Source organism: Pinus tabuliformis, chromosome 2_1, assembly GCF_031772625.1.
Source record: "Pinus tabuliformis cultivar Carrire ecotype Pingquan chromosome 2_1, CPIR1, whole genome shotgun sequence".
NCBI classification, from domain to species: Eukaryota; Viridiplantae; Streptophyta; class Pinopsida; order Pinales; family Pinaceae; genus Pinus; species Pinus tabuliformis.
The window spans coordinates 403,273,623-403,287,819 of NC_142299.1; the positions used below are offsets into that span (position 1 = coordinate 403,273,623).

General features: G+C 30.0%; 1 pseudogene; it reads right to left on the bottom strand.

The window, feature by feature from the left end:
- Positions 1-3,133: 3,133 nt before the first annotated feature.
- Positions 3,134-4,340, bottom strand: LOC149200580 (xyloglucan endotransglucosylase protein 2-like; annotated as a pseudogene).
- Positions 4,341-14,197: the final 9,857 nt, after the last annotated feature.

Sequence of the window (14,197 nt, forward strand, 5' to 3'; positions counted from 1 at the left end):
TTGATATTGTTAAATTTAATTTATGTTTCTTGATTTTGATACAGTTTAACAGGTTACATGGAAAATCTCTATGAAAAGTTCTATGAAAATATAGCAAAATAATACATCAAATGAGAAGAAGAAGAAAACGAGACAATTTGCTAACAATCTAATCTGGAAAAACAACAAACGAAAACATCACTGGAGATTAAGGTATTTTACGTTAATGAAGAAATTTTAACATCCCTGTGGGGGTCGAAATTTATGTGGATGATTTTGGAGGAGTTTGTAAATCATGGTATAGTTGCAAGGACCTCACAACTTTTTGCAGCCTTGTGCAGAGGAATTCCTTATGTTTTTATTCTTTTACATTTTCTTTAGACACCCTACTTTCCAATAGCCTATTTAAATCTAGACTTCTCTCGAATGTGCACTTAAATTAATTTAACGTTTATTACAATTTTTAAATTGAAAACTACATTGGGAACGAATTGTTGGAGAGTGATTTGTCGTTGATGCTAGAGCCATGGCAGGATTATGGCAAATTATTTTAGCATTTGATTTCTTGGATTTTCATAATTTATTTCTGAGAATGAATATATATATATATATATATATATATATATATATATATATATATATATATATATATATATTCAATATTTAAAAACATTGATTTCTAATAGGAATTATTTTTAAGAAGCGGGGATTGTTTTCTATTATTGTATGTTATAATTGTGAGAGTGACATATTTTTGTCATAATAGTCAAGATTCAATCTCTACCCTAAATTTGATATTGAGATTGAGGGAATACTTTGATATATATGTTAATATGACATTGCATTTGCACATATTTATATCTAAATATCAAAGGTTTAATCTCTACCTTAATTTTGATGTTTAAGGTTGAGGGAAGCTGTGATACCTATGTTAATATGGAAATTAAATGTTGTTGTTCGCTTTGACATTATAGTTGAGGGAAACTATGATATTAATGTTAATATGGAAAACAAATAAAAACTTAGTTCATCCTAACAACTTCCATGTTCCACATAGAGACATTTATGAAATCTTCTTATCAACTCCAACGTTATCACACTATCATGATTCCATGTCCATAAACTCATCATATTCTACTATCTTCTCTATATCTTCTCTAACATATATTGATTTAGTAGTCCTCCCCATTCTAGATAGATTCTCTATTTCAACATTTTGGAATGACATTATGGATAGATTCTTTACTTCAACATTTTGGAATGAGATTGAGAGAAATTGTGATATTAATGTTAATATGGAAAACAAATAGCAACTTAGTTCATCCTAACAACTTCCATGTTCCACACTAAGACATTTATGAAATCTTCTTATCAAACTCACAATAGTTCCCATTATGCACCAAATATTGTTAGAGTACCATGCCACCAAACCTATAAAGTATACAATAGTTCCCATTATGTCATTATGCACCAAATATTGTTAGAGTACCATGTCACCAAACCTATACCCATTATGTCATTATGCACCAAATATTGTTAAAGTACTATGCCACCAAACCTATAAAGTATGAAAACATTTTACTTATTTTGTTTTTGAATGCTTAGAAAAAACATTTTACTTTGCTTTATTTTTGAATGCTTAGAAAATACATTTTACTTGTAATAATTTTTCATTTAAACAATGACCATTTGGTAATACATTGGAGTAGTCTTAGTAACACTCAAAATCAAATCTTCGAGTTGTCACATAAAACCATGAGTATATCCAACTACCTACAAGTTAGATATATCAATAATTTTTTGGTTTAATAAGAGCCGAGATATTGCCAAAAAAAGGTACCTACTCTTATTTATCATAACAAGCTAAACATATCTCCTTATAACAATAGAACTAGAGTGGAAAAGAAAATTGTTTATAAGTCTCCTATTCACCCAAATTCTACCAACCTAAAAGAGCCCTTATACAATAACAAAAACAAAATTTATAAACTTAAACATTTTAAAATTAATATTTATTATTACTCAAACAAAATTTTAGAACTCAAGATAATCTAAAACTAATATTTATAATCCATTTTCACTTATAATTACTATTTTTATTTAAGAAGCCAACATAAGACATTTGGAAACATTTTATTATGAAACGCTCAATGATCCATTTTATTCTATTTTTAAAAGAAAACATTAAACAATTGAAAAAGAAATTACTAAAAACCCCTTAATCTTTTTTTTAACTAGAAATTATGTAATCATTATGAATTATTGTAATTATCTTTGATTTTATATAAGACTTGACATTTTGCGAATATTCTATTAGAAAGATTAATAATCCATTTTATTCTTTATTATTTTAATATAAAACTCATTATATAAGAAAGAAATATAAGACATTTCAAAATGTTTTATTACAGAGATTTGAATTTGAATTTTATTATTTATTATTTTATTCTAAAACCTCATGTATTATCTTGATAGAGATAGTAATTATATCATTTTTTTAATATTTAATATTATATAATATATTTATTTTAAACCCACATCAAGGAAGTTGAAAATATATGAAAAAGGGTATATTAGTGGGTCTTAAAATCGTCATTTATTTTGATAAAGATATGGAAGATTACATTATTTTTTTAGATTCTCTAAAAGTATATATATATATATATATATATATATATATATATATATATATATATATATATATATATATATATATATATTATTTCGATATTGTTTAAAAAAATTAAAATCCATCATATATTTTGATAATTTTGTTAAAAATTGTTTTTATCAAATCACTTCTTATTTTGGTGAATGATGAATGAATAATTCCACGATAATTCTGGTGAATGATTAATTGGTAATTAATCATTCGTTGGAATAATATGAAATAAAGCCTAACATCAAACTTCCAATTACTATAATGCGCTTCGAATCCTTTGAAAAGGATTTAAAATGCCTTTAAGAAATACATTGAGAAAAACAATAAATACATTCGACAACAACCAGACATGAAAATCAATTTGGGAACCGAAATTTTTAGAGAAATGATTTACCCAAAAGCTTACTACAACATAACATTTGGGCCTTCCCAGACTAATAATCCGACCTCGGATTATTCAGCCATGGGTAGCATCAAATAATGATAATTGAACTACATATTATCGCGATCGTGAACATATTTCAGAGGCATTTTCTTGTTTCTGGGCGTGTCAGTGCAGTAATTATAGATGGTGTAGTGCTTCCTCGCCCATTTCAAGTATCGCCATTACCACCCATCTAGGTCTCTGAACTCCTCCTGATCCCACCACCACCACCCCTGCATAGTGCACACCGATTGTGGAGCAGAAGCCTCACAGGCATCGACGTGGAATTCCCTGTAGGAGGTGATGAACAGCGCCTTGGCCCAATCAGTTTTCTCCAGACCACCTTCGGTGGCCAAGTCATCAACATTCCACAGGCTCGAATAGATCTTCATCGGCTGGTTAAATGGGTACCTCACGCCCAGATCCTTGCTGTTGTTGAACACCCGGATTGGTACCTCATCTACCAAAAATCTGCGCCCCAAAAAAAAACATCACACCAAACCATATTAAACTATAAGAGGTTCATTGTAAATTACATGCTACATTTGCCTTTGGCTTTGGTTCGATAATAAATAATGGGCTCGGGGTTGGGGGCTTACACAATTTGGTACATGTTCCAGAGCACAGCATAGGAATGGTAATCCTTGGTGGGGTCGAACCAGAGGTATATTCGATGTTCTCTCTCACCCTTCCCACCTGTAAATACATTGGTCTGAAGAATGTAGGGTTCCCCGGACTTGTTCCCCAATAATTCAAAGTGTATCTCATCGTGCTCTGTAGTCTGAGAAGAAAGCTGCCCGCACCAAAAGAAATATAGATACATAAACAGGCAGAAGCAAACTTAGACCCCCCAAAACCCCCAATATTATTATAAATACTTACATAAAAGGCAGTGACAGTGCCAGCGGAATCGTCGGGAACAAGCTTTACTTGCATACTAAAATGCCCAGATAAATATGTCCCCTTAGAATCGAACCCCGCACCCGCCAACCCATATTTCATCCCACATTGTTATTCCCACAGCTCATAAAAGGATAAAACAACCCAAAAATATGCAGAAAGAAATCCAATGTATAATAGCTTACCATATTGTTTGTTGAGGAGAAGCTCGGTCTTTCGAGCGCCATGGAATTTTTTGATGTGATCTGAGCCCCATTTGGTGACATAATTGTTGTGAAAGGGCACACTCACTAGCTTCCTGGGAGTGGCAGCCATGGTAGCAGAATGGAGTAACAGAATGAGAAACAAAATAAGAAATTGTGTCCTCTTCATGGCTTCCAATGACCTTTCTAGCGCCCAAAAATGAAGCTGTGCAGAGGAAGGCGAGCCTTATTTCCTAACGAGGATTCTAATTATCTTCCCATTGAATGCCAAAGCTGCGAAAACAATTCATTGAGCAGTGATATAAATTTAGTTTTTCTAATTTAAATATCAAGCATGAATGTTGAATTTGAAATTCTCTTAGGTAGATGGTTCATTGAATACATGAAGTGAATGTCTAATCCACACTGGTCTAGATGTCAGATTGTCCAATATCTACATTAATTACATTGAATACTGGAGCTTGCTAAAGGTAGAGTGATCGAGTTGCCGGAATGTCCATGGATATGTATGGTTTCATGCATATGTAACATGCCTTCGGATGCACGAATGTCCTGCCACAGGTACTTAGCGCTCATCAAATAACCTATAGGGGTGGAAATAAGGCTCACCCAATTAAAATACAACACATAAAAATGACGTATTGACCAATCAAGTCATTCAAAGCATGGTATCTTTACGGAAAATCAATGAATCATAATAATCATAGAGCGTTCATGGCCCACGTGTAAACATCAAACATTTTCTCAAAGAAAATTAAGTCTTTGGGGCTGTCGTATCGATAACCAACACTTAAGCCAACCCTGTTTTGGGTTTCCTCTATCTTGGGAGGCATGTTGATGGTGATGTGTTGTGTCAGTAAGTCAATGTAATGACGTAATGATGTCGTTCAAAGAAGACCATCTTAATCCATAGACAATTTAATCATATTTTTTTTTAATTTAATATGATTTTATCACTAAATTTTAAAAAATAAATAATCACTTTGTCTTGAGGATGAACCATATTAGTTGGTTCGAAACGTCGACCAAATTCTAATGATGTGATTAATCCGAAAAACATTGATTCTATAATATAGATCACAAAAGTCTCAAATCGAACAAAATACAATTTTATTAAAAGTTGTTACAGTTTTAGGTATATTGTTTTCAAAAACAAATCTTGATACTTGAATAATAAAACTTAAAAAATAAGACGATTATTTTAAAAATAAACTTAAAAAATAAAGACGATTAATTTAAAAATTTTGAAGAGAAAAAATTGATTTTAAAATGTAGAAATTTTGGAGAGTCTTATTTAATTTTAATTTTGGAGACTCTGGCTATATCAGTAATGCGATCATTCTGCATGTTTAAAAAGAGTGAAACATATCACTCTACATGATGGCATGTTGGTGGATGTTTCAAACTGTCTTTTCTTGCAATTACCATACAGTTTTGAAGCTCCATTGGTTCATGTTAGAAAAGCTTAATTTTTTTGAGCGATGTCATTTTCCTTCTAATATTTTTACTATCATGTATCTATATAAATGATGATATAATTGAGTAGCTCATAGAAAATGCCATCTTCTTAAAAACTTAATAGTCCACATCATGCAAGGCTAAACAGTTTGAAAATTTCTGCACCAAATCTCAAGCATTTAGATTTAAATGGACTTTATTTTTGAGACTTAATAATCAATTGCCCTTAGATGGTGAATTTCATAGCAGATGATTTCTCAAGTACGTGAAGGTTGGAGCTTAGTTTTTGCGAGTTTATGAATTTATTCAGTACAAAGCTTAATGTAATAACACGGCTTTCTACTACAAACATATGTTGAGAAATGTCACTTTGTAGGTACCCTACATGAGTGCATGACCATCATGTATTCAACGGGCCTAGAAAAATTACTCTTCATTTTGGTGGACAAGTGCTTTCGATTGAAGCTATGGGAAACTTCTTAATCTAGAGGAACTCTCTAGAAAGTAAATGGTTTAAGGTTATTCATGCTCATGCTTTAGCTTTAATATTGCCATGATATTTGTATATTATATGGAGATTGTTCATACAAAACTTGGATGGAAAACTAAAGCAAAAAGCCCTGAAGTATCCAGGATGACCTTTTTCATGAAAATTATAAAAAAGGTTTAGGTAATGCTTTCAACTTTTGGTAAGGAGGAAATTAATCTCTTGGGTTTCCTTTTGAGAAGTTATCTAGTCTTTCACCCTCAACCTTGTCATCCTCATGGACATTAACTATTATTCCTTTCGCAATGCACATGATTGTTACTTTGCATTCATGTGTAAGAGAAACCCTTGTACATATGAAGATAACCCTATCTTAGGGAATATTTATGGCATGATCATGTTAATGAGGTTCAAAATCTGATTATGGAAAAATCTGATAAGATTCCAATGCACCCCCTAGTGTATGCTCAAATCCTATTAGATGCGGTAGAGAAACATCATGTTTTAATAACTTCTCAATTTTAACCAGTATGAATCCTTTATTTACCATTTTTCCATGCAAATTATGCCCAAGCTTTATATTGAGGATGGAGCCCTCACCCACTTCACTCCATCTTTCTAAAGATCTACCTTGCCTCCAAGAGAAAATGTAGAAGAACCATTTGCACATGTAAAACAAAGTAAATAAGCTTAGTATTTGCTCAAACAAAACATTTAGTATAGTCTCAATAACACTTAGTACATGCTTCAAAATTTTGATTTACCTATGTTGAGTCGAAAATACATGATCTTTCAATGATGAATATCCCCTTCATCAACATCTTCCATAATCAAATCTGGTCGAGTGACATCAATTATCAAAATTGTATAATAATCTGCATTAACTCTTTCTCGAGCATAATAAGTTCAAGTATCTATATATACAACCCTTTTGAGCCACTCAACAATTAAGAGGTCAACATAATCTCCTTTTGTCAAAATCATTTTTTCCATTGTAACTCATACCAATTCTGCAAAACATAATTGTAATTTGTATTTAAGGTTAAACCGTGTAAAGTATGATTTATATTTTAGTGAAAACACAACTTTCAAAAAAGTAATATGGATGAAATAATTCAGAATAATGTTGTAGCTATTTTATATTTCTTGAAACATTGTTCCCCATCATTTAGTGTTTGGTACCAATATATATATATATATATATATATATATATATATATATATATATATGTATATGTATATGTATATGTATATGTATATGTATATGTATATGTATATGTATATGTAAGTATGTATATGAAGACCTAAGAATTAGATATCTAAGTAATATTATAGAATGATAGATGTTAACTCATACCAAACCACCAAGTTCCTATTTAACTTTGGAAATGGTGCCTGTATTATTGATATATGTGTACAAATAATGCTCATAAGAAATTTGTAGAAGTTGAAGAACCACAACATGGTCCTTTAGAACATCAAAGAATGTCCAAAATTGATGGTTCTTGAGATTTTAAAAATCCCTATGTTAAGTAGAAATCATATTTATATCTCACTTAGTGAGGATGTTTGATGTACAAACTTGACATTTGAAAGTCATTCTAGAGGTTTTCTTCCAAAAAAAAGTTTTAGTAGTATATATACTAGATAATTTTCATTTTTACTCTGAAAGTTTTGAAATTAAATTTGAAAACTTCAGTTCCAATGTTAGGACTCCCTACCTTTACATATCTGAGGATGTACTATTTAGGATGAATACAAAGAGATTTTAAACTCTAGGTCCCCGAAAAGTGTAGATTTGATTTTTGACAGATAGTTGTGTTGACGAAGAAAAGTGTGACCTTATGCATCTAGAAATTAGTGAAGTTGATTTTGGAAGTTCATAACTATACAATGGAGTAGAAAGAAAATTGATACATGTTGCTAAAACAAATGTTCTTATCACTTTATAGTTGCATATTTGTGCATTGGAAGCAAAGTATAGAATAATTCAATAATATATTTATTGATAAACTCCAAAATTGGACAAAATCTTATTTTCTACATGAAATAGTCCTTATAATACGTGCGTTAAATTTAATTCTATAACAAACATAGACATATTGCCAACAACATTTTAGAGAAAAATAAGTCTGCCACATTGTAAATTTCCTTTCATACCAAACAAAAGCATGTTGGCAATAACAACACTACAAGGTGAAAGAAATCTGACACATGCAAGGTTTCCTTCTAGTGCAAACACAAGCAAGTAACAACATTGTAGGGTGAAAAAAATCTAGTACATTCGAGATTAACTTCTATCACAGACACAATCATGTCGTCACTAACAACATTTCAATACAAAACAAATACAACACATGCTAGATTTCCATCCAGTATAAACAAAAGAAAATGCAAGATGAAACAAATATATGCATGCAATCAGGGATGGAATTTGATGGGAATATTGCTTGTCATAGACCATTTTCACTGTATTTAATGTTTACAAAATTTTAATGCCATTTTTCTGGATGGTTTTGGAACAGTGAAAAATGTATTTTTGATAGTCAATATTTTTCTGAAAACATTATTAGTGCCTATTCTGCAAGTACTTTGCCTACAGGATGAAATTCCAACCTTTAGGCATTGTTGGAATCTTGGAATCTATCGTCTGGGTTATTGGCAACTTGGCATCTCAGAGAATCATATAAATGAGGAACTTGATTACTACGTTGTCATCGTCACGAAGTCAAATATTATTCTAAGTATCATTGCCATGTGGCATGAACAATATTGCAAAAAAAAATGTTTTGTTTATTTACTAGCATTTTTTGTATGAATGACATCGCATGGAAGAAATGATATGAATCCATACATGGAATCCTTGCAAGGCATTATTTATATACAGTGTGGTCCCATGGGATATTCCAAGGAATCATCGTGGGAAATGCTACATCTTCCTACTTCCAATTCCCACGGAACTTTCAAAAGTCGTCACATGTTGCAAACTTAATCAACAATCCATCGATTAACTCTAAGTTATAACAAGCTTGAGTGACTACCTTCATTTTTCACCCTCTTAATAAATTTTTCATCATTTTAAAAATTAAATGGATTATGAATTTCTAGAAACTTTTAATCACTATAAATTATCTCTCATTTCATATCAAGATTTTGAAAACATATATAATTTAGTGGTTTCATTTTCTTGAGAATTATACAAATATATTTTCATGATAATGATGCATCATCAACTTTTATCCTCTTGGTACAATGATAGAGGATAAAGTGGAAGGAAATACAATATATAGACGTCTGTGTTTGGACGGGTGGCTTGATTCATTCAACTATTTTACATATTTTCTTGTTTGCATGTGCCTTGAATTTAATATGGAGATAAAAGAAGAAGATGATAACAATGTTATCTATGGGAGATAAGAAATGTGATGATTATGAAAAAAAATTATATGAATGATGAGTGAGTGGCTTGGAATCAATTAAAAATAATAGTAAGACGATAGTTGTAGTAAAATTGTTTTTATAAAATATAACAAAATTTTACTTGTTTTCTTTGTGCATATTGAATAATTCAATCAATTGTCTTTAATTACGTTGCTGAAATAACAATTGTCCTTAGTTACATCGCTGAAATAACAATAAAACAAATTTGAATGTGGTTATGTATAATAATACTTAATTTTACTGTACAAAAAATTATAATTTTTATTTCCTATGAAAATTGTTGATATCCTTTTATAAAAAGCCATTTTTATTTATGTTGATAGACAATTTTTATGAAATATTCTTATATGTATTTATATTTTAATCTAATTTTTTGTCTAACAGTCATAAATGAAAGATATTGATATATTCTGGTTATCAATATTTACCTTTTTACATTTACCTAATACAATAATGAAATCACCACAGAAATTATCAAATAACAAATAACACCATGTGAATCAACCCATTAATTTAAAAAGGTAAAATAATAATTAACATATATCAATCATATTTATTAATATAACTGGACCGATCTTAAATTTGTTAGATCCTCGTATTTTAATTATTATTAGTTATAAAAATAAATATATTTATATTTTAAATTAATTAAACATTAATCATTAAAAAATAATCATTCATATAAAATTTTTAAAAAATTCATTAACCCATAAGAAACAGGTATATTAGCATTCATATATCAAAGCACTAAGCTTCAAACAAACTTGGAAAAAACAAGTACATTCTTTTTTCATATTTACTTTTAGATGGAATTTCAATATATTAGTTAGTAGTTTTCTTTCCTCATTTTTTTTATGAAATATATAATTTTCTACCTTTATATGTCGATAAAGGGTTTTATGAAATCTAGGATGATATTGAAATGTAAAGTGTAGTTTAATTGTCTAATGTTTTGATTTTTTTTTGTAAATTTTGTGTTTAAGGGATTTGTTGGATTGTTATAGTCATATATTCTACACAATTTAAGTTCTCCAAGGGTTTTTTAGGGCATTCAATCCATTTATGAATTCAAGAACACAATGGAAAATTATAATTTTGCCAAGAATTTTATCATCAAATTTTGACAAAAAGACCAAAATATAGAAATTAAATTACACCAAATATTAAGAGACAAAATCATATATATCGACTTTCCACCATTAAATTCACAAGTTGGGCTTAGGAACCATATCCATAAGACCTACGAGAGGGTAATAAGATTAATGGCTCTCATGAAACCTTGAGCTCATGATATATAAGCTAAGTAAGGGAGTATCCTCCAACAAAGAAGGGTCCAATCACTATGAAGAAAACACCAATTAATAAAGCTTTTAACAAACACACTTGTTCTTGTGGAAGTGAATAGACAAGGAAAAAAATTTAGCAGTGTATTTTTTGAGCACATAAACGTTTAAAGTCTTAACAATTACATTTTCATAACACCCCTCTCTCTCGATAGTTATACATCCTCCCACACTCAATTTTTGTAAAATACATACATTGAAAAAGATGCAACATCGTAAGGAAAGCAAATAATTTTTTTGATGCTTGTTATTAAGTACAACACACATGTACATCATGTTACCAGACATGCTAGTTTTAGGGTTAATATGAAACATAATTTTTTATAAAATGACAATTTAAAAATAAGAGGCACTCATGTGTACAGTACCATGCACACTATATTAGGCTAACATTTGATAATAAAAAAATGTTAATGCACTAAATAAAATAGCTACGTTGATTCAAGTGATACAATGTGTAGTATAATAAGTTTTAAAAGGATTGTTGTTCAATGTGCACTAAAAATACCATTGCTCTAGTGTGCTCTAAATAGACCATTTCATTGATGTATCTTTATACAAGGAGCACTGCATCAAGGTCCCATTAAATTATTTTATTTAGAAATGGATTTTGAAGTGTACTAAACATAGCTACAAATTGGTGCATAATACAAACATCTATAACAAGGTAGGTTAATATATTTTATAGAGGAAAACATGTTAGTAGTGTGACCTACACCTATCAATGTGACATTGCATTAGAATATGAGGCACATTGCAGTAGGGTAAAAAAAGGCACCAACCAAATTATTATTTCAATTTTCGTTTAGTACTTCACACATGTTCAAGCTTCAAAGTTGTCTCAGAATGTAATAATGAAGGAGGAAAACATAAAATAATCCTATTACATGATGTTAAGTGATCCACAATGTCCATTTACTTTTTTAATTTTTAAAAGGTTCAGGTACTATGTATTCAATCTTATTAATATTAGTGTATATCTCATGATCCAAAGAAATGCTAAAATATATATGGTAAAATGTATATTTTATCTTTAGATCCAATAATATATATTAGATTATGTAAACCATAACATAAACCATATTAACTAATCTACTTTTGAGTTTTTATTTATAACATTCAATAGTTGTACTCTGTTAGTGATCTTATATGACCCATAAGATCTCCTTAGTCATATGTCATATATACAAATGCAATGGAATGCCAGGGTCAAGGACATTTGATTTCAGGTTCCAAAGATTTTGTTGTGAGTGTTCCATGCAATTTCAAACCAAGATTCAATATTTAATAAGTCATTTGCGTGTTATGTTAATTTTGTTTTTTCCTTGTGACATATATGTGAAATTTTTTAACATAATTATGTTATTGAAGGGTAATTTTTTAATTAAAATTTAATTGGTGAAGGGTTAATTTATTGTGAGAACATCACTCTTGAAGGGAGAAATTTTAAACGTAACATTTCTTGAAGGTAAGCATAAGGACCCAAAAAGTCAAAAAAAATTGTATGACGGGTAAAGAGAAATCCAAATTCCAAACTTGCATGCAATGTGCTTGTGTTTATGTAAGAATAAAATCTAGTGCACACTAGATTTGTTTTACCTTGCAATACTTCTGTTTGTCCATTTGTTTTACCTTGTAATGCTTATGTGTGTGCTAGAAACAAATATAGCGTGCACTAGATTTGTTGTACCTAGCAATGCTTTTGTTTTTGTTAGAAACAAATCTACCGCATGCTGGATTTGTTTTACCGCACAATTTTTTTTGTTTGAGCATTTTTTTACGCTGCAATGTTTTTGTTTGTGTTTTGCCTTATACTAGAGCTATTTTACCTTACAATGCTTGTGTTTGTGTTAGAAACAAATGTAGTTTGAGCTAGATGTGTTTTACCTTTCAATATATGTATTTATGCTAGAAGGAAATTTAGCATGTGTTAGATTTTTTTTACTTTTCACTGTTGGTGTTTGTGCTGGAAAGAAATATAATGCACACTACATTTGTTTTATCTTGCAATTTTTTTGTTTGTGCTAGAAAAAAAATATAACATGCACTAAATTTGTTTTACCTTGCAATGTTTGTGTTAATGCTAGAGGAAATCTAACATGCATTAGATTTTTTTTACTTTGTAATTAGTTGATGTTTATGCTAGAAACAAATCTAACATGCACTAGATTTGTGCATGTTAGATTTGTTTCACCTTGCAGTGTTTTTTTTTGTGCTAGAATTAAATCTAGATTTGTTTTACCCTACAATGCTTTGTCTTTATGATTTCATTTTACCCTATAATGCTTTGTGTTTATGTTTTCATTTTACCTTGAAATTCTTTTCTGTTTTTCCTTACACTAGATTTGTCTTACCTTGCAATGCTTGTGTTTGTGTTAGAAACAAATCTACCACCCACTAGATTTATTTTACCCTAAAATTCTTTTGTGTTTGCAAAAAAAAAATGTATTGTGCACTATATTTGTTACAATGTTTTAGTTTGTGCTTTTTTTTAACCCTACAATTCTCATGTTTTTCCTTACACTAAATTTGTTTTACCTTGAAATGTTTTTTTCCGTGTTAGAAACAAATCTAGTGAACCTAGATTTGTTTTACCTTGCAATACTCTTGTTTATGTTAAAAGAAAATGTAGTGCGCACTAGATTTAATTTACCCTCTAAGTCTTGTGTTTGTTCAAACCTAGAGCATGCTAGATTTGTTTACCCTGTAAGGTTTTTGTTTGTACTAAAAACAAATCTAGACAACACTATATTTGTTTTACTTTTCAATGATTGTAATTGTGCTTGAAACAAATCTAGAGCACGCTAGATTTGTTTTACCTTACAATGCTTATTTTTGCGCAAGAAACAAATCTAACACGCACTAGATTTGTTTTACCTTGTAATGCTTGTTTTTGCACTAGAAGGAAATTTGTCACATACTAGACATGTTTTACCTTGCAATGTTTGTGTTTGTGCTAGAAGGAAATATAACATGTGCTAGATTTGTTTTGTCTTACAATGCTTGTGTTTGTGATAGAAACAAATCTATTGGAAGCTAGATTTGTTTTACCATGCATTTTTTGTGTTTATGCTAGAAACAATCTAGTGGGTGCTATATTTATTATACTCTACAATCCCTTCGTTTATGCTATAAATAAATCTAACACACGCTAAATTTGTTTTACCTTGAAGTGTTTGTGATTGTTCCAGAAACAAATCTAGTGTTTTGTTTTACCCTACAATGCTTGTGATTATTCTAGAAACAAACCTAACATGTGTTAGGCTTTTTTTACCTTGCAATGCTTGTATTTATGCTAGA